Source organism: Cryptotermes secundus, unplaced genomic scaffold (genome assembly GCF_002891405.2).
Source record: "Cryptotermes secundus unplaced genomic scaffold, Csec_1.0 scaffold247, whole genome shotgun sequence".
NCBI classification, from domain to species: domain Eukaryota; kingdom Metazoa; phylum Arthropoda; class Insecta; order Blattodea; family Kalotermitidae; genus Cryptotermes; species Cryptotermes secundus.
The window spans coordinates 2593081-2613853 of NW_019740656.1; the positions used below are offsets into that span (position 1 = coordinate 2593081).

The 20773-nt window shown below is 44.4% G+C and overlaps 1 protein-coding gene across 2 annotated transcripts in view; it reads right to left on the minus strand.

The window, feature by feature from the left end:
- Positions 1-20773, minus strand: part of LOC111872405 — a 184875-nt gene that overhangs the window by 97229 nt on the left and 66873 nt on the right. Inside the window, exon 1 of one of the 2 annotated variants that reach the window (XM_023866265.2) lies at positions 20683-20765. The exons of the other annotated variant lie outside the window; for it this stretch is intronic. The gene's annotated coding sequence lies outside the window, so the exon portion shown is untranslated. Of the gene's footprint in view, positions 1-20682; positions 20766-20773 lie in introns of those variants that run through there. 2 annotated transcript variants of the gene reach the window in all.

Genomic DNA, 20773 nt, shown 5'->3' on the forward strand with positions numbered 1-20773 from the left:
TCACTGAGGAACCCTCAAAACTACGACTTCCTCCCTTCTGCACGACCGTAGCGTGTTTCAATCAGGGGACATAACAATACCCAGACCGACCATCGGACCGCCATGCTCAATTTGCTGAGACAGGAGCGGCTGTCACAATCGCTGTTTCATCTCGACTGTGAAGTGGTACCATGGAGGCTGTGGAGCGTGTGAATCGGCCACGGGCACGTCCGTCGCCGAGGACTACCCGTCACGAAATATTCTGAAAAAACGGACAAGGTTTGTCTGACTAGAGGTCCCCATGACAATATTTGTGAAGGGTAGAGAAGCAGGTTATGCTTGCTGTCTGCTTCTGCTGAGTTCTTGCTTGATGTATTCTTACTTCTCGATATTGAATGGAGACGGAATGTTCCTCCGAAACGCCGAAATTTTCTGAAATACATGGTGATACAACACTAAAGACGATATTCTTCAATTAACTCTTTAATATATCATAAAAATGTCAACTGATGCCAGAAGATCTTCATAACTTTCAAGATCCATCTCTGCTCTTTCACCAAAGGGAATGTTGAACATTCATCATTGCTGTCTTTCAACCAACAGTATTATCGAGATTCATTATTGCTGTCTTTGACACCAAGAGAATGTTAAAAAAAAAATTATAACTGCTTTCATCCGAGAAAAAGTTTAACTTTCAATATTGCAGTGTATCTCTGATAATGATCTACTTCCATCACTGGTACTGTAGCTAACACTTCGAAGTACTGTCAAAAGTACCAAGGATAAACATTGGAACCAGTGACAATTAAATGCTACAGTTTAACATGAAACTTATTCCTTAAATTTAAAGTCAAATGTCGTTAAAATTATTGTATGTATTTAAGTTAAAATCCAAGGCAGGTGAAATCATAAAAAATATGCACGTAAGAAATCCAAGTAATTTAAACTAATGTTTAAAAACTTAATTATTTTTGTTCTGTTATGGAACACTAATACACTACCTACTTACCTACCTACCACTCGGCGCTACAGCCCTGGGTGTCTTGGCCTCCTCTACAACCATTAACACTAATGCACTAGTAACCGACAACTTCAAGAAAGCAGTCTTCTCGGATTTGGCACCGTGTATATGTGGTGTTAACCGATGTTTCGAAGGAACGTATCGCCTCCATCTTCAGGGTAGGAGGAAAAAATATATGAAATCCGCAAGCGAAAAGACCGTGAGAACCGGTAAAAGCAATCTGCAGATTGTTTTCACCTCCGAAACGTCGGTTAACACCACATATACACGGTGCCAAATCCGAGAAGACTGCTTTCTTGAAGTTGTCGGTTACTAGTGCATTAGTGTTAATGGTTGTAGAGGAGGCCAAGACACCCAGGGCTGTAGCGCCGAGNTCATAGATGTCGACATAACCTCATTTTATTTGAAATTATGGACTAGTTTCTTTTTCGGGTTGACGAACTCACATGCTCAATGTTTTCTTTTTCCTTATCCCCACAGCCGTCATAAAAAGAAATGGATATATGTTTACGCTAGATTTATGGCCATTTCCCGAGAAGTGTGCAATAAATACAGCGACTTGATATAGTGAATCTTGTCTAACTTGAGACAAATATCCCGTATCTAAGAACACAGGGTGGCATTTAAACCTCTCATGATATGGTCTCATTAATCTAAGCAAGTTTATAGCGGCGAATGAAGGCCATACACAAAGGAAATATCGTATACGGTACGGTACTGTACATTACCAATATCTACGGTCTTCCTTAATCTTCTATAATTTATAACATTTTTTTTAATCTCTGCTTTTGGTCAGGAAAATGACAGGCTACGAATTTCACTACCTAGGAATCGAATCTCAGTAGGGTATTTACGCAATTCACTGCTGTTAATTGATTCTTGAATTAAAGAAAATTTGTCTTCTAGAATGTTATGTCGTGTAGTCTTGTAAAATTTAAAAGACTTTTCGAAGTGAGAAATATTGTCAATCATCAGGTTCGAATAGTAAGCTAATCAATCAGCTCCCTCCACTTGTTTCTCACTGTATAGTTATTTGGCTTATTCTTCGACTCTGAAGAAGGAAGGAATACGTTTATCCGAAACGTCGGCGAACTTTCACCGTAATATACGGTGTCGCACCGCAGAAGATAGTATTCTTCAAAGTTACCGCCGATCAAACATCAAATCCGACGATCCTGTGTTTGTTTAATGACGACTTTCAGCTGCAACACCCGTTGAAAATTCAGCAGTAAGTCACACCATGTGTTGTATAAGCTTTCGTACAATTATCTTCCCCCGTTATACTCCGTATTCCTTTCCATTCCTAAATGTTATCGAATGATACGTCGAGGTAGATATTTGACGCTATCTCCCACAAATAACACGCACAAATAATCAAACTGTAAACCGTCTCCTTCATATAGCATGCGACAATTCATATTTGCACATCAAAATATCATAAATACTCACAGGATAGAAACGATACATTGAAACAAAAGACTGGCCGCTCGTTCGTGACTTACTACTTACGATCATGAAACGTGTAATCTCTCTATAATATGTTGCTATGACGACCAGGGATTGCTTCATTTCAGGGCTTTCTTCTAACCGTTAGACAACATTTTTATATAGAACGTACAGAAGCAAATTGCGACATCAGAGCGGGGACTGGTTTTGAATGCTTTACCATAAAGTACTGAGTCACGTGTCCGTGATGGCACGCCCTTCAGGTTACCTTCTGAGTTCACCCACTTCTCACTGCAAGCTACACAGGAAGACAACTGTTCGGTGTGAGGAACTTTGTGATTTCCTGAATGGAGTTGCTACGAAGAGGAGATTAGGGACAGTCAGTTATGAAAACTGGTTGGGGGGGAGGAAGGGGGAGTCGGTCTTCAATCTTCTGGGAGGTGTCAATATCCCAAACAATTCGGTCAGGGAATTGTACTTTCTGAAATAAAGCCACGATTTTAACCTTGGCTCGCAACATGACTTCAGCTGTTCTTATCTTTAAACAGAGCTGAAAGCGAGGCAGCAGTACACATTTAAAACATTAATGCCCTTTGGCTCATGCGTACAAAAGTGACATAAGGTACCATAAAGTGAGAACTCATATCCATTTTCTTTCGCTTAAGTAGTTTATCCAAAGAATCCGTCCAGGTCAGGGACCCTTTGTGACATTTCGTAACAAACTTATATTTTTTACGGCGAGGAGGTCTTAGCCCAACGCCCAACCCCCAAGCTGGAGGACCATCTCTAGTCGGCTGTCCGCGACTTCTTATTCAATATATTCGCATCTACCCTCCATACATGGATGGCGTCTCCTCTATCCGCAACCTGAGGAAGCGCCATGCCGTGGTGACAAGGGGCCCACCGGATCTTAGGGAGATAGGATGGGATGGTATGGATTGGATCGATCTGGCTCAGGATAGGGACCAGTTGATGGTTCTTGTGAACACGGTATTGAACCTTCTGGTTCCATAAAACGCTGGGAAGTTCTTGAGTAGCTGCACAATTGGGGGCTTCACAAGAAGGGTTCAGCTCTATGAGTGAGTGAAAGAGTGAACTAAGAAAACTTGTGTTCAACTGAGCAGTCGCTGGGAGGTCTGGATATTGACTTGCAGCCAGCATTTAGAGAAAGAGAGAGAGAGCGGGAATTTTCTGCGGTCTAGCTGCAGTTGTCTGTCCAACTTCCATGAAGCATTAATACCGAGCCCACAGTGAATATCTTTCTATCCAGCTGCAAGTAATTTGTTTTCTCACGTCACCGCGGCACAAACAAGATTTTTGTCTTCTCCACAACACCCAGACCAACTCTGGGGCCCATCCAGCTTCCTACCGAATGAGTACCGGGTGGTAAAGAGGCAGGGGCGTGAAGCTGACCACTCACTTCCGTCCATTGCCGAGGTCGAAAACGGTGGATCTATACCTCCACTAGCCCATACGTCTTCATGGCATAGTACTTAATTAATTAAGCACAAGGACAAATGTACCTTTTACTTTTCGTACCTTACAGAAAAAATACATCTAAAACGTAAAGACAGCTCGTTTCATGGCATTTAGGAAAATACTCACTATTTACTGTGAGACTCACATAAGGACACTCAGTGGGGAAAGTAAAAATTTTCTTAATGATAAAGCAGGCGGTACATATAGTTACCACTGGGTTTTAAATGTTTATTTTAATTAATTCGCTTAGTCTGGGGTGGAGTTCAACTGGGCTCACTCGGCACGGCGGCCACTGATTGGCCTATTGTACCTGCCCCGGGTGATTATGATGGAGATTTTGGTGGAATGAAGATCGGCAGGGGAAACCGAAGTACTCGGAGAAAACCCGCCCCAACGCCACTTTGTCCACCACAAATCCCACTTGAACAGACCCGGGTTCGAACCCGGGCCGTCGCGGTGGGAAGCAAGCGCCTAACCGCTTGAGCTACGGCGCGGCCGACTTTAGAATGGTTAACTATATTACATGACGATGCTTGAAAGAGCTGACGTTTGAGACCTCCCGGTTGTGTAGAGTACGTGATAGAGCCACTCAGTAGGCTTCGGGCAGGAACTGACCTTTGCAACAACAGCACCGTTACAGCCCAGCCTGATTGCCTGTCGTACGGCCTTCGACTCCTGAAAGGTCGCTAATTGCTGGCAACAAACTGACAGACCGGCACCCAGCAGTAATATCATTATAACACTTTGAGGAATGTAACGCAGTGGATAGTTACCGGGTTCTATTCCTGGTCAGGTCATGTAGAATTCGTGGTGGGAAAAGTGGAACTGGGACGAGTTTTTTCCACAGCACTTGCTTTTCCCCTGCCAATTCTTATTCCAGTAGTTCCTCCAGTGTCGCTTTTCAGAGCGTAGTCAAATAAGCAACTAAGAAAATAAGCGTGAAGGAGAGCGCTAAAGTGAGGGGACGGTTTAAACAAGGAAATTATTCAGGATCTGAGCAATGCTTACTAGCCTGGGCGTTCATGACCGAATTCGTTGATTCGCGTGGGCTGTCAAACCAGCCTTCCACGAGAAGAGAGAAAATTTAAGGCCTCAGATTTTCACGGCGGTGACTATGAAGAATGCCGTCTTCTGGGATATGGCCCCGTGTAGATCTTGTGCAAAACGACGTTTCGGAGGAACATATCGCCTCCATCTACAGGGTAGAAAAATCCGCTAGCGACGAACCAGCTATTTCCTAGCTCGCTGATTTTTCTACCCTAAAGATGGAAGCGATGCGTTCCTCCGAAATGTCGGTTTACACGAGATCTCCACGGGGCCACATCGCAGAATGCGAAATTCTTCAGAGAGAAAATTTGTTTGAAAACTTAAGTATACATTTTTAGGCTGTCTTTGCTGATTTATTTATTTATTTAGGTCCTAGTATTTTGTATATTTTATTATACCTCAAAATTTGATTTCTTTCTAAATAATTGAAGGGAGAATCAGACGCCTGGTTTGTCTCCCCCTTTCCAATCGCACACGATTACGCTCCAAATTTCATCTGTTGCCCAGTGATTGAGAACAGAGATCTCTAACGGACAGCAAGCGAGCATGTCGCCCAATGAACAACATTATGCATTACAATTATAATGTAATTTACAATACTATTCAATTATCGCGCATTCCACGGCCCACTTCAACTTCTGCCCACGATACTCAAGCTGGCCTTCTGCAGTACATGAACGCAAAAACAGAGGTCACCATTCATCGAGTTTCACAGTATATTTCAATGAGGGGATTCTAATTTGAAGTGTAGGTAAAGCCATCCCTGTAACAGGCCATGGAGACCCATAGGGTTATGAGACGTTGAGGTTCCCACATTATCTAGACAATCGGCTCACAGATGGCGGTGAGGTTGTCAGCCTTATGCGCCGGCCAGTCTTTATCCCCATGAAGATTCCTGTTACTCATTTCTGTTAGAGGCTGAGTCGACTCCAGTTCCATAGTGCGGCTGGAAGATTTAGGTGAATTGAAAAAGAAATCTACCTCATCGGGACTGGATCCCGCGACCTTCCAGCTTGTAGCATAATGCCTCAACCAACTTCGCTACAGCGTGTACCATTTGAAGTGTACGCTATAACATAAAGTTCGGAAAACGCGTCGTTTCATAGCAAATGCAACGCTATATAGCAAATTGTCCTTAAAAACGGATTTTTCTAACGCGGTTTCGGTTGCTTACGTAAAAGTAAACGTGACAAATTATTTGGCGAGCGAGAAAAATTCATTTATACGCGGTCTACCAAACACGCAGTAGTAGCATACATATTTTCTAGAAAGCTAGGATAGTTCAGCTTTCGCTTATATATATTTGTATAGTCAACTTGATTTGTCCTATTCGGCGTATGTAACAATGTACATAGGTTGTAACTGAAAGGTGCAAGCTAAATTTGAGCAAGAGACCGACACACCAAACCTACAAAGAATATCCACTTCCTGGAACATTTAACTGTGAGCTACAGCTGTAACATTACATTTACAATAACAGCTCAAAATGTCCTTGTTGGTATTTTCTGGGCCTGCACGCTTTGTCACATCGGCTTACAGGCAAGCACTACCGAGATTTCCCGTCACAAGATATGTCAGAGCTACTGGGAGGTGTACCATTGGCAGCAAGAGTACGAATGTGGTACATGCATGTTGCTGCTCCGTGCTGTGCGAGATGTTCTCAGTAACGGCTGTCATGGCCGATGGATGAGGACACCGCACGGCCTCCACAGTCACCTGACTTGAATCCTCTGGATTTTTACCTGTAGGGACAGGTAAAACCCTTGTGTATGCAGCTCCTGTTGACAACCAAAAGGCACTTCACTGTCGCATAGTGGAGATGTCAGTAACACCCATCATGGCCGATGGCGTATGAAGGCGTATGGGGGAGTGGATTTTCTTGACCTCGGCAATAGTTGGAGGGGAGTGGTCAGTTTCATGCTCCAGCAGTTTTACCCCCGAGAAAAGAGTCCGCCGTACCCACTGGATAGGAGGCTGGGTGGGCCTCGGAACCGGTCTAAACAACTTGGAGAGGAGAAAAATCCTGCTGTTTCCGGGACTCGAAATCCGACCACTCGGCCGTCCAGCCCCTAGCCAATCGCTATACCGACTGCGCTATCGGGGCTGTGGCGGACACCTAAAAGCTTTTGAGTATATGAAGCTCCTGTTACAAGTAAGAGACAATCCATCGCAGTGTGGATGCCTTTAGACTCTCCGCAACTGCCCCGGCATCTCTGAACGGATGTGGCGGTCCATGATGAGACGTGTCGAGGTGTGCACTGAATCTCATGGAGGACATTCCGAGCACTTATTATAAATATATGCTTTCAGCTATAATTCACAAATGAAATGTTTCCGGACACATGTTTATATGGCATTTTTTTGTGTGTGTGTGTGTATAGTGATTGGTTATAGGCTGGACGACCGAGAAGTCGGAGTTTGAGTCCCGGTATGGTCCAGAATTTTCAATTATCCAATTGTCCACACCGGATCTAGCGCCCACCAATTCTCCTATCTAGTGGGTACCGGGGGCCCTTTCCCCTGTGGTACAGCTGCCGGGGCGTGAAGCTCACCATTCACCTCCAACTAGTGCCGAGGTCAAGAAAATGTGGATCTACAGATCCACTCACCCATACGTCTTCATGGCGTAGTGCTTAATTAGTTCAGCACAGTGACAATTTCACCTTTGGTATGAGCAAATCGAGACCAAAATTTGTCCTCACTTTTCAGTTACACCTGCATGTTCTCCTGAAATGCCATCTTCATTAAGTTTGCTCCATCGCGGATTAACCTAACGCGCAGGTCTCGAGGGACATACGCCCCGCGCTGAGCGACAGTTTGCTGTACAGAGCGGATCCGGATTCTTAGCGTTTTCTGCTGCAACGCAACACGTGTAAGAAAGTGATCATTCTATATAGGGAAGGTGGGCGAACCGGAGATAAGTTGCCACAAGCGTAGGGACGAGATGGCGGAGCCGATAAGTTTTGGGCGTGGACAATGATTGACCGTCTCAAAACTTGAGCCACTTTACGCCTTTACTGCAACTACCAATTCTCATGGCACTGTGCAGCAAGCCAGGAGGTTACTGGTTCGATTCCAGATGAGGTTATTAGGTTTCTCAAATGATCTAATCCTTCCAGCCGCACTATGGCTCCGGGCTCGACTCAGCCTCTAACAGAAATGAGTACCAGGAATCTTCCTGGGGATAAAGGCCGGCCGGCGCGTAAGGCTGACAACCTCACCGCCATCTGTGAGAAGTTTTTCTAGAAAATGTGAGAGCTTCGACGTCTCAAAACCCTATGGGCCTCCACGGCCTGTTACTGGGATAGCTTTTCCTTTTTTTAGGAGTAAGAATAGCAGGAAACCAGTAGAAGCAGCAGGGGTTTCGGAGTAACACCACCTCTATCTTCAGGGTGTAAAAGCAAGACAAGCAAGAACTCATCTCTCCGTGTGCTTCTGCCGGTTTACTGTTCGGTCTAGTTTTCGAGGCTGAAAACGTAAAGGATATGCCTCTCCGCAACGTCGGGCTTCTTCGAAATAACGCGCCTTGACAACCCAAAGATCGTATTTGAAATAATATTTTTGTCTTTAAGAATTACTACACCGAAAACAGTTTCCGTCACAGTGTTACTGAGACGACGAAGTTTTGACGAAATTGACCTATTTTTGAGTCTGTGAGAGGGCGACGGAATTTCTTGTCCTTTCGGTTGACGTAAACCACTGCTTACGTAAGAAATGCAAATTTTTTCCTTCGAAATTTCAGATGGTATTCCACTGGATCGCCAACCAAGGTGGCCGCGCGGCCTAAGGCATGAACTGTCTTTGCTCGCTCGACCGCTGGGATTGTGGGTTTCAATCCCACTCAACGCATGGATATCTGTGTGCGTTTATTCTGTGTTTTGTTTTGTTCTGTGTGTAGGTGCGGCCTTGCGACTGGCTGATCCCTTGTCCAAGGAGTACTACCGACTGTGTACAGATTAAGAATCTTAAAAAGCGGCCAAGGTCCACCAGGGGGTTGTAGAGCCAGAGAGAGATTCCACTGGATTTGCTCCAGCATTTACAAAAGTTCCAAAATTGACAATAACTTTGGATATTGGTTCTATTCAGCACGTACTGGGGCAAAAAGCATAAATAAAATGCGTTACACAAAGGGACACATCAATAATAACATTTTGAACTTCAGTCCCTCGGAGAGGGACGTTCCGAATGTTTGTCTTCATTTCAAAACCTCTCTCTCTGTAGCAAGCTGCTTCATGTTAAAACAATGAAATCCTACAGATCTGTACACGGCCTTATCACCATTTAATTTTCATTACATTTGCCAACATGTCCCTTGTGACAAGCCTTACATAACAAAAATTATATCTGTATATGATAACGAATAATATTGCCTCTGAAAACTGATGCGTCCTGCATTTGTCAGTTGTTTCTGTGAACACATTACATAAACCAAGAAGTATTCTTTCCAAATAAATTTAAAAGATATTAACATACAGAATAGAAGACAATATAAGAATAGATCTTATAAAAGCAGGACTGTAGGGTGTGGATTGGATTCAGCTATCTCAGGATATTACTATAAAGAAAGGCCGCGCCATAGCTCAAGCGGTTAGTCGCTGGCTTCCCACCGCGGCGGTCCGTGTTCGATCCCGGGTCTGGTCAAGTGGGATTTGTGGTGGACAAAGTGGCGCTGGGGCAGGTTTTCTCCGAGTACTTCGGTTTCCTCTGCCAATCTTCATTCCGCCAAATTCTCCATCATCATAATCACCCGGGGCAGACTACAATAGGCCAATCAGTAGTCGTCGTGCCGCGTATTATCTGGTAGAAACTTGAAGTATCGGAGGTTGCTTCCATTTCTCATTGTCAAAAAGTGACGTACGCATGTTTCAGTCAAGTTTGGTTTTCGACCCTGAAGATGGAGACAATAATTACCTCCGAAACATCAGTGAACTACTATTAGACTATAAATATTCCAATTTAGAAGCCCGCCTTCTTCATAGTCGTTGCTGTGATGAACTCATATCGTAATTATTTTTACATTTTGCGAACAGAAATTCATGATTTTTTTCGCGGAGTATAACACGACTTGACATGTAAGAATACGATGTAAGTGACTAGGATATTTCGTGAACTCGTTAAAGTTCTCGTCAGTAGACACGCCTATTAAGTCAGCACAGAGTAGCCTTGGTCTTACTACGCACTGGCACGGAGCCAGAATTCCGTACGGCTTTGCACTTAACAAGAGGAGAACCGAACAGAGGAGATGAGTCACAGAAACCGGTATGCTCTGCCATATGATCACGGCTAATTCAGTCAGTAATGGCTCCACAGCACTTCGCTGGGCTCCGCTCGCTTCTTCAGTCTTCTTAATCTTACACACATTCTGCCAGCTTTAGCGGATATAGGGTGTCGCGTGGTCAGCGAAAGGAATCCCCACGGCCGTTAACTTCAGTTTTCTAGACCGGAACCGCTATTTCCTTGAAATAGCTCCTCAATTATCCTCACGAGGCTGAGTGGACCCCGTTCCAGACCCACTACTTCTCAGGAAATATGGTAGCGCCGGGAATCGAACCCGGGATCTCTGGATCTGTAACCAGGAACTCTGACCACTAGACCACAGTGACGGTCCTAACTTCTCCGACAAGCGGTGGTCGCTCGGTCGGTATAGTTCGCTTGCGGACTAAAGCCACAGAGTTTTTTTTTGTTATATACTCTGTAATACTTGAGAGGGTCGCTACCTGCACACAGGATAAAAGAAACACAGACATCCATGTCTCGAGTGGGATTCGAAACAACGATCCCAGTGTTCGAGCGGGCAAAGACGGTTCATGCCTTAGACCGCGCAGCCACTTTGATCGGTATGTGACGCGCCATTAATAAATAAAACAAAGAATTATTGCAGCTACTGTCGGCAAAATAAAGTTTCAATAAATTCAAAGATTTTAACATTATTTTATATTTTTATTATTCCGTTACTTAGAATAATAATAATGCAAAAACTACAATAGTTTTTTTATAATATTTGGGACACAGACAGCAAAGTAATATCATAAGCCTTATACAAATTTATTGGGAATACAGAGATCGACAGAAAGCAACGTGGATCTCATAAATCACATAAGCGTCCAGAGGTTAAAAAGGGGGGTAAACACATATGGGGGAGCCGGGGTCGGAGTTCGAGTCCCGGTGGGAGCAAGTATTTCCTCTTCTCCATGTCGTCCAAACCGGCTCTGGGGTTCACCCAACCTCCTCTCGAATGGGCACCGGGGGTTCTTTCCCCAGGGTTAAAGCGGCAGGGGCGTGAAGCTGACCACTCACATCCATCTAGTGTCGAGGTCAAGAAAATATGGATCTATACATCCACTCCCCCACATGCCTTAATTAGTTAAGCACAGGGACAACTTTACCTTACACACACACATACGGACAGACACAGAAATATGATTTCATAAGCCTCCGTTTATTTTTTTAAATGAGGAAAGCAACAGAACACCAAGACCGAGATGCGAAGGCGGTCTCCAGGGTAAACTCCAGCAGCAGTGGATGTGTTGTGTGACTGCAAGCAACTGGGACCATAACTGGGTTACAGGCCACTGCGGTCGGCACGCGATCGAACGAAGGAAAAGTGCAGAAGAAATAATCGAAAGAGAAGGGGGACAAGATTATTTGAGAGTAAGATAAAAATGTGGTACTCGCAGTTAAGAAGTCCTGACATCGAGACACGGTTAGGAAGCACCTAAGGGTTAAAAAGCAATTACCGCACTTTGCCTTACAATAGGTACCACGTCCGTTGCTGTGACAAGAAAAGTATTAGAAAGTACTTGGAAGTTTTTATGGCTTATTTGTTTTCTAGTTGTGTAGACTATTGTAGTTGTTTAACCTAGCAAAGCGTTGAGTGAAGGCAAAGGGATCGGATGTCTTGAACAGGGCAACGAAGAAAATAGGTACAGCCCGTATCATGTGACAACTCATTAACAAATTCAAGTTGATTTCGAATCTAAGCACTACAAATTAAAATTACTCGTAAAACTATTTGCCTCGGAGCGGTGTGGGGCATGTCTCGGAGGGAGGCGATATTGTGAAATTCAATTTTAATCAAATTAATTCGAAATAATCATTTTTAATTTTATTTACTGATGCTTATTTCAGACATGCACCATAACCAGTAACCCATACAAATTATAAGCATCAAATATCGCCAAACAAAGAGTTCCGCGCAGAATTTCCATTTAAAAATTTTGAATCTTTTACTCACAGTTTTGATCGGTAATAATTACAAGATGACCAACCATAATCACAAGTGTAATTATGAGCGTAATGGGTTAATGCAGATCAGGGGAACAAAACTTGCGTGAGGCGGCATGAGGATCTGATGAAAGACAAAAGGAGGTGTATGTAAGAAAGGTGGGATTACGTAATTAGCGCTATCGTAAAGCTCGTTATTTCTTCACAGATTTTAAAGTACGTACATCCACGCCCCCATACACCTTCATGGCGTAGTGCTTAATTAGGTAAGAACAGGGATGACTTTACCTTTTATACCTCCTCTGCTACCTACCAAGAAAGTCGAGGCGTTATATTTCTCTAAAATGTTCATAATCACCGACCAGACTACACGGTGTCATAACCCAGAAGAGCAAAATATGAATCTTCAGCTCTGCGAAAACCTCAAATTTATTACTATAAATTTTAGGTTCAAAAAAAAAACCAGGACACGTGCTTTTCCTCACTAAGGGCCTTCGTGATTTACTTCAGGCAAATCCAGGAGTAGTGTCTCGGTCATGTCACTACCGTTTTTTATTTATTTTTTAATTCGCATAGTGTGGGGGGGGAGTACAGCTGGGTCCACTCGGCACGGCGGCCACTGATTGGCCTATTTAACCAGTCCCCGGGGTGATTATATAATGGTGAATTTGGTGGAATGAAGATTGGCAGGGGAAACCGAAGTACTCGGAGAAAATCTACCCCAGCGCCACTTTGTCCACCACAAATCCCACTTGACCAGACCAGGGCTCGAACCCGGGCCGCCGCGGTGGGAAGCCAGCGACTAACCGCTCGAGCTATGGCGCGGCCATCACTACCACTTCCTTCCAGATCCTTTCCAATTCATCACAAGTCATCCTCTCATTCGATGGTACAGTCCGAGACCGTAAGAACATTACGACAAAAAGTTTCGGAGATGAAACTTAAGGAGATACGTGACATCCCCATTACGGGTTTCTTTTGTGCTCGTCCTGTGAAGAATGCACAGACAGTAACAAGGAAATGAGAGGCGTTGCGCTGCAAATAGCATTACCGTAAGGTGTCTTTCTTCTTGGGTTTAGAAGATTCTGACACGAATAGAATTTTCACGCTTTGCTAAGAGTCCTGCGCAGATCTGCAGTCCGCTCCACAAAGAGGAGGGACGCGCGGAACGAAAGGCCGTACCAGAAGACAAGGTTGCGGATGCGATGTACAGCAACACGATTCTAGCGCCGCTTGCAGGACAGGAAAAGTCACGGGAAAGCTGATACAAGGATGCAGTACTGGATCCATCCAACTGAGACTAAGTTGATGTTAATATCGAATAGCAGGGTAACAGATGAGTGACGAATTGGAAGGGATTTGGTAGGAAGCGGTTCTAGTGTAATCAACCATATCAGAACATCTCTGGAGGGAACAAGGAATTCCAAGAAAGTTCTTAGTCAGAGTAGGCGGATTCCGGACCGAGATTCGAAATAAGCATCTCCCAATACGAGTCCAGAACTTTACAGGTACCCGCTTGGAGTTTAACTATGTATCTACTCTATCCATGGCTCTACAGCACTTTGTTAGACCCTGGCCGATTTTTCAGTTTCTTGATCCTATACACAGTCGGTAAGACTCCTTGGATGGGGGATCAGCCCATCGCAAGGCCGCTACTCACACGCAGAACACAAACATAGAATAAACGCACACAGACATTTATGCTTTGAGTGGGATTCGAACCCAAGACCCCAGCGTACGGAGCGAGCAAAGTCATGCCTTAGACCGCCCGGCCATTGTCATCGGCGATTTCACTAACCACAGGGAACATAATTCGTTTTGAGGAACTATTAGTTGCTTATTTAGTCAAGAAAATTTAAAAATATTTATCTTCGAAGACTCGTTGCAATGTCGACAAAAGAAAGCCAGTGATCACAGACCTCAGCCAATTAAATCCAATCAACGTCCTCCTATTAGAATAAATGTCTGTGTTAATGTTATCTTCCTGTATACGACTATGTACGCATGCTGCAAGTTGGCTCAGGTCGTAACATTTCAGGGTCGTATTTATAACGTGCCCCTTTCGAATATCGGCCGAACACCGATTATTTGACAAGGCTGATAACTTCACCGCCATTTGTGAGCCGATTGAGTACAAAATGTGGGAGCCTCGACGTCTCGCAACCGTATGGGCCTCCACGGCCTGTTACAGCGGCAACTTTCATTTTTTTTTTTTTTAAGATAGAGACGGGATAGAAAGCGGATTGTGGAAACCTCTGAACTGCAATGTCTGCACGAGCATCAGTTATTTGGCTTTATTGACAGTTTTAAAATTGACATGAAAATATTAAAACGCAAAGCTGAATTATCTGTCGATCATGTGGTTCACACTAACAGACCCCAGATGGATATGGTATTAGAAACGTAATTAACCCTTTGTGGTGGTCTCGGCTTTATTGCGAGGTTTTGTGGTAATGCAAATACGTAATGGTTTTGGTTTCAGATGGCGCAGAAGTCAAAGCACTCCATTTTATGTCACAACGCCGAATTAATTAAATATTAATTTAATTCATGAAAACAGAATTCTGGGATGTGGTGTTACAGCTCAAGGGATGGGCATCAACATTTGCATAGTGGTCCTTGAAGAAAGAGGCACCAGAATACTCCGAAACCTTGGCATATATCTACAGAATTATATTGTGTCATATCCTAAGAGACTGTAATATTAATAAATTAGGTTTAATTTTATTAGGAATAAAGATGATATAGGGACAAACAACATGAATTATCTAAATGAGAACAAAACTAACTAGCATGAAAATATATAAACCCATCCCTGTAACAGGACATGGAGGCCCATAGGGTTGTCAGACGTTGAGGGTCTCACATTATCTAGACAATCGGCTCACAGATGGCGGTAAAGTTGTCAGACTTACGCGCCGGCAGCCCTTTACCCACTCAGGAAAATTCCTGGTACTCATTTCTGTTAGAGGCTGAGTCGACACCAGGGCCACAGTGCGGCTAGAAGGATTAGGTCAATTAAAAAATCCACCTCATCGGGAATCAAACTCAGACCTTTCGGTTTGTAGCACAGTCCATCAACCAACTACGCTACGGCGAACCCCATGAAAATATATAAAATTATCGTTCTAAAACCTCTATAAGCGATAAATCAATCACAGGCTCACCTTTTAGTGGCATATTAGGGCTTTCCTCACCTGTAAAACACAAAGGAAGTTTAATTAAAAAACGAAAGTGAGTTATTCAAGCAATAATTACAAAGAACTTAAATTTTATTTTCATAATTACAATTTTTTTTTCTTTGGCACTACAGCCCCAGTGGGCCTAGGCCTACCTCCATGAACTTCTCCGTTCACTTCGGTTTTTCTAGATCTAACACATTCGGTAGGACTCCTTGGGCGGGTGATCAGCTCGTCGCAAGGCCTCTACCTGTACACAAACACAGAAAAACGCACACAAACTACACATCCATGCCCTGAGTGGGATTCGAACCCACGATCCCGGCTTCCAAGCGAGCGAAGGCAGTACATGCCTTAGACCGCTCGGCTACCGTGACCGGCATATATCCTACATTACGCATCAATATTATGAACCCTACGCCTCCACAAACATCAACATCAACATTTCGCTCTAAGACAGGGTTTCCAACGTTAGTATCAAAATTAATTCCGACCATAAGGAGTAAAGGCCCAGACTCAATTTGTCCTCTACTCATAAAAAATTCGACATCCTAAAACGTTACCTTTTTCTCTTCCCAACGCTTTACCCTCCCACAAACGCACTTCCATCAGAAGGATGCAGGGACATTGGCTGGGTACCATAAACCGGGGAAAAATTTCCGTCCCTTTAACTTTACATGTTGTCTGTCTCACTCTCACACCAGTTTTTCTTCTATTTCTTTCTTTCTTCATAATTTAAAGGGTTCGTTTCCGTCGTGTCTAAAGGAAACCTCACGCTCTTTCAGTCTGTGGTTCAGTTCTCTATTTAAAAGTGCAAAACTTTCGTTAGGTAAGGAGAGCGGCTTCATGTCGTGATTTAGACCCATTTATATGAACCTGGAACTAAGTTCCGGCCCGTCCTGGTGCTACTATTTCAAGGAGCAGCCCTCAGGCTTTGTTCTGATGGGGCGAGACTGAGTTCACTTGCTGTTTGGCCTACTGTACCAGCCCCGGATGACAGTTGCTGAATGTGGAGCATTCGGTGGAATGAAAATTGGCAGAGGAGACCGAAGTACTCGGAGGAAACCTGCCCTAGCGCCACTTTGTGCACCACAAATCCCACATGAACTGACCCGGGTTCGAACCCAGGCCGCCGCGGTAGGAAGCCGGCGACTAACCGCCTGAGCTATGGCACGGCCCTCTAGTTAGGACTGTATAGTAATTACGTAGAATTTGCGATTGGCTTCGATGTACAAGTGGAGCCTGTAGAGTTAGCTACAGGCCTGTGTTCCCGGTCACTAGACTAATAGTTGCAACGGTTCCAAGCAAGATGCCGTTATGTATCAGACACGTCACACAACTTGTTAAAAAAAACCGCCACCAGAGCTCACTTTCTGCGTACACATGCAGCTTATGTGCCCAGCGGGGATTTCCCCTCATCGCTCTCTTGTCCCCAGTTGAAGGCACTGATGAAAAACGCATGTATATAGAACCAAGTAGGATATGAGGTTCTCACAGCGGTCGTTCTGAAGAGTTCTTATCTTCTGGGATATAACACTGTGTAGTCCGTTGAATGTCAACTGACGTTTCGGAGGAACACGTCGCCTCCATCTTCAGGTTCCAATAAGCCAAGCAAGAAACCAGCGATATACCATCATCTGCGATGTGATGACATGTAGTCTGGCTGAAACTGACCGACGTTTCGGAGGCACACTCTGCCATCATCCTCCCAAATGTCAGTGACCTGTCGGACTACATTCTGTCATATCTTAAAAATAGTACTCTTCAAGGTTAAGAATATCAGGGCATATATCAATCCTGAAGAAGGCAAGAAAAACGGCTACGTATTAAAATTTAATGGGAAATTTAAAAGAAAATCGATCACTTGGGACAACCACACATATTGAAGGAAAATATTAAAATGGACTTAAAGAAATTGCATGTAGACGTGGACTGGATTCAACAATTCCACGTAAAGGCGAAGTCGTCCCTGTATTTAAATACGTAATTAAGAACCATGTCATGAGGCATATGGAGGAGTGGAGGTATAGCTCCACCATTCCTGACCTCGGCACTATATGGACGTGAGTTATCAGTCTCGCGGCCCCGTCCCGGTTTACTTCCGAGGATAAAACGCCCAGTACTCACCGCAGAGGTTGCTGGGTGTGCTCCAGGGACGACATGGCGCTATTGAAAAAGCAACAATCTCTCTCTCATCCCTGCAGGGAATCAAATCAAGAGCTAATAATCGTTCAGGCAGTCAAGGAAAATCTCGGTCGTTCGTGAAACCCAAACTTTCATTACTGTGCCCTGAAGTAACCGCAATGGGTTCCTGTCTTGGGCTAAATGAATAAAACGAAATTATGGAGCTGGGGTCATGAGATCGAAACAAGGAGAGAGTAGTTCAGCCACTCCGTGATGTGGGTTCGATACACGAAGAAACCTGTTGAGGATGTCACTAAATAATTAGAGCGAATTACTTACTTTCAGTTACCTTTTCAACTTACAAGAACCACTTCCCGAGCAGATACAGATATTTTCTATTTAGGAACATTTGTGGGGAACTTGTTGGAAAACACCACCTTGGAAAAACATGAAGGATATGCCAGCATAATATTTAGAAGAAAGCTGTTGTGGTGTAACACTCACGGTGGGGTAATCCGTAGCGCAGTTTGTTGGGGCACTATGTTACAAGCCAGAAGGTCGCGGGTTCAATTCGCGATTAGGTCACTGTATTTTTCAATTGACCTAATCCTTCCAGCCGCACTATGGCCCTGGGGTCGACTGTCTCTAACAGAAATGAGTACCAGGAATTTTCCTGGGGGGAGAAAGGCGGGCGGCGAATAAGACTGACAACCTCACCGCCATCTGTGAGCCGATTGTCTAGAGTCTCGAAGTCTCACAACCCTATGGGCCTCCAGGGCCTGTTACAGGGATAGCTTTGCCTTTTTACTTTTCCATTTAACTTCACTAATAACCCTAACTTTCGAGGTTACATACTCTGAGCAGCAGTCAGCGTCGTTAAATAAACAAACTTACCATGCCACGGGTGTGTCGATGTTTACAATCTGACAGTGACCACCTGGAAAGGAGGAAGCCGATGAGGCCAACTTTCGTTTGTGTCATCTATGTTTAATGGGGTCGCGGGTCAGAGAAGGGAAACCGTGTGTATTGTCTATCTGAAGACGGGACAAGATTGCTTCTTAAGATAGACGGTGCTTTTTCTTACAGGTTATTAAATTGAAAGGATGTGGAACACTTTCAGTGCATCGGCGTGTCGGGCCACTGTCGTCGAGCCAGGCTGGGTGAAAAGTTGATTGCCAGTTGGAGCTATTGTGGTCGGCAGAAGGGCCTGTTGGCAAACACACTTCAAAACTCAAACTTCCCTTCTGGTGAACTTAACCTTGACATAGATAAGTACGAGTAATTAAGTACTATGCCATGAAGACATATGAGGGAGTGGAGGTATAGTTCCACAGTTCTTGGCCTCCGCACTAGATGGAGGTGAGTTTTCATCTTCACGTTCTTGTTGCTTCACTTCCGGCGAAATAGCGCCGTACCCTTCGAACAGCAGACTGGGCGGGCTCCAGATCAGGTCTGGACGCTGTGAAGAAGAGGAAAATCTTGCCCTTGCCTGGAATCGAACGCCGGAAATCCATAAAGAAACCGGTCGCTATACCGACTGAAGCATCCCTGCGATTTGGGTTTCTGGTAAGGTGATTAAGGATGGAGAGTTACTCCCAGCACAGGGGCCGGATTGTGGCCCACCCCTCATACATACACACTCCTAGTCACCTGGGTCTTTTAAGGGCTGGATGACTTAGCATCTGAGGATCCATTTCTGTTAGGAGCAAAAGATATTTCTGTACTCCACAGGGGTCTGAACCTGAATAATCATCTCCGTGCAGTGCCGAAGTTAAGAATGTGTGGATCTACACCTCCAGTCCCACATGTCTTTACGGAGTAGTGCTTAACTGAGTGATTAGGCTAGAAGAAACAGTAAATGAGGTCTGAATCCGTGAGCAAGACATACATTATTCCAGTCTATCTTATCGGGGTTAAAGCGGCAGGGGCGTGAAGCTGATCACTCACCTCTGTCTAGTGCAGAGGTTAGGAATGAGTGGAGTATAACTTCCATGGCATATAGTAAATACGGCCAGGATATTTTCTATTCATAAGAATTGCTGTTTCCTACCTCTTTTTTTTCTTTTTTTAATTCTCTTAGTGGGGGGTGGAGTTCAACTGGGTCCACTCGGCACGGCGGCCACTGATTGGCCTATTGTAGCCTGCCCCGGGTGCTTATGAAGATGGAGAATTTGGTGGAATGAAGATTGGCAGGGGAAACCGAAGTACTCGGAGATAACCCGCTCCAGCGCCACTTTGTCCACCACAAATTCCACATGACCAGACCCGGGATCGAACCCGGGCCGCCGCGGTGGGAAGCCAGCGACTAACCGCCTGAGCTATAGCGCGACCCTCTTACCTCCCTTGATATCAGCATCACCCTCACAAGTCTCTGGTAAGTTGCCGCGTGAAATCACAGGGGCGTGTTAGTACAAGACACGCAGCACTGATCAAGAGATGAAATGTGATGCAACACTAAGAGGCCATTGTTAGGAACTGTGCAACGAGGAAGGCTTTCAGAGATTCACGGGTTCTCAAAGGCCTTAAATTGTTTTCGCTGTTCCGTTTGATTTATTAAATGTCCATTCCATTGTGTAAAGCATGGTGCCTCAAATTTGGGGTTATGAATTCCTGTGTGGTTGCGACATAGCATAGGGGAAGTCGCCACGTTTCAAGAAATATTCAAAATACAGATGCTTCTGAGCACGCTTTTGGCAAGGCACCACTCATATCCTTGGCATTGGTCGGAAATCAGTAGTCAGTCTCACATTCCGACCACTTTACCTCGGTGAAACAACCAACTTTATAAGGCCAATATTAAGCAAAGATAATTACGTATTATTCAATGCGAATTAATGGCTGTCAAACCAAAGGAGTAACATGTAAGGAAAATGGAAAATGATTTTCTTTTAAAATATGACGCCGTGTAGTCTGATAAACATTTATCCACGTTTCGGAGGAACGCGTTGCCTACACCTTCAAAGCCCATTCTTTAACAACGTTCTATTCTGAGTTTATATTTGCAAAATGGCCGTCAAGGGAGCCCAGAAATTTTCGTCGAAATGTCTGGTTAATTTACAACTTTTTGGGAACACAATTATCGCATGAGACTTGCACCTTGGTTTCTTCCTGAAGTCGCACACGGAAGCAGGTCTTTGCCGACCAGGATATGTTGCGCTTCGTCACGGTAAGTGTCCCCTTTACCTTTCAAGAAAGCTGCTGCAGCTGCAAACGTCATACCCTCAGGCAGGTACAGAACTGTCTCAGTTTAGCCATGCGGGTTCGCCACGGGCAA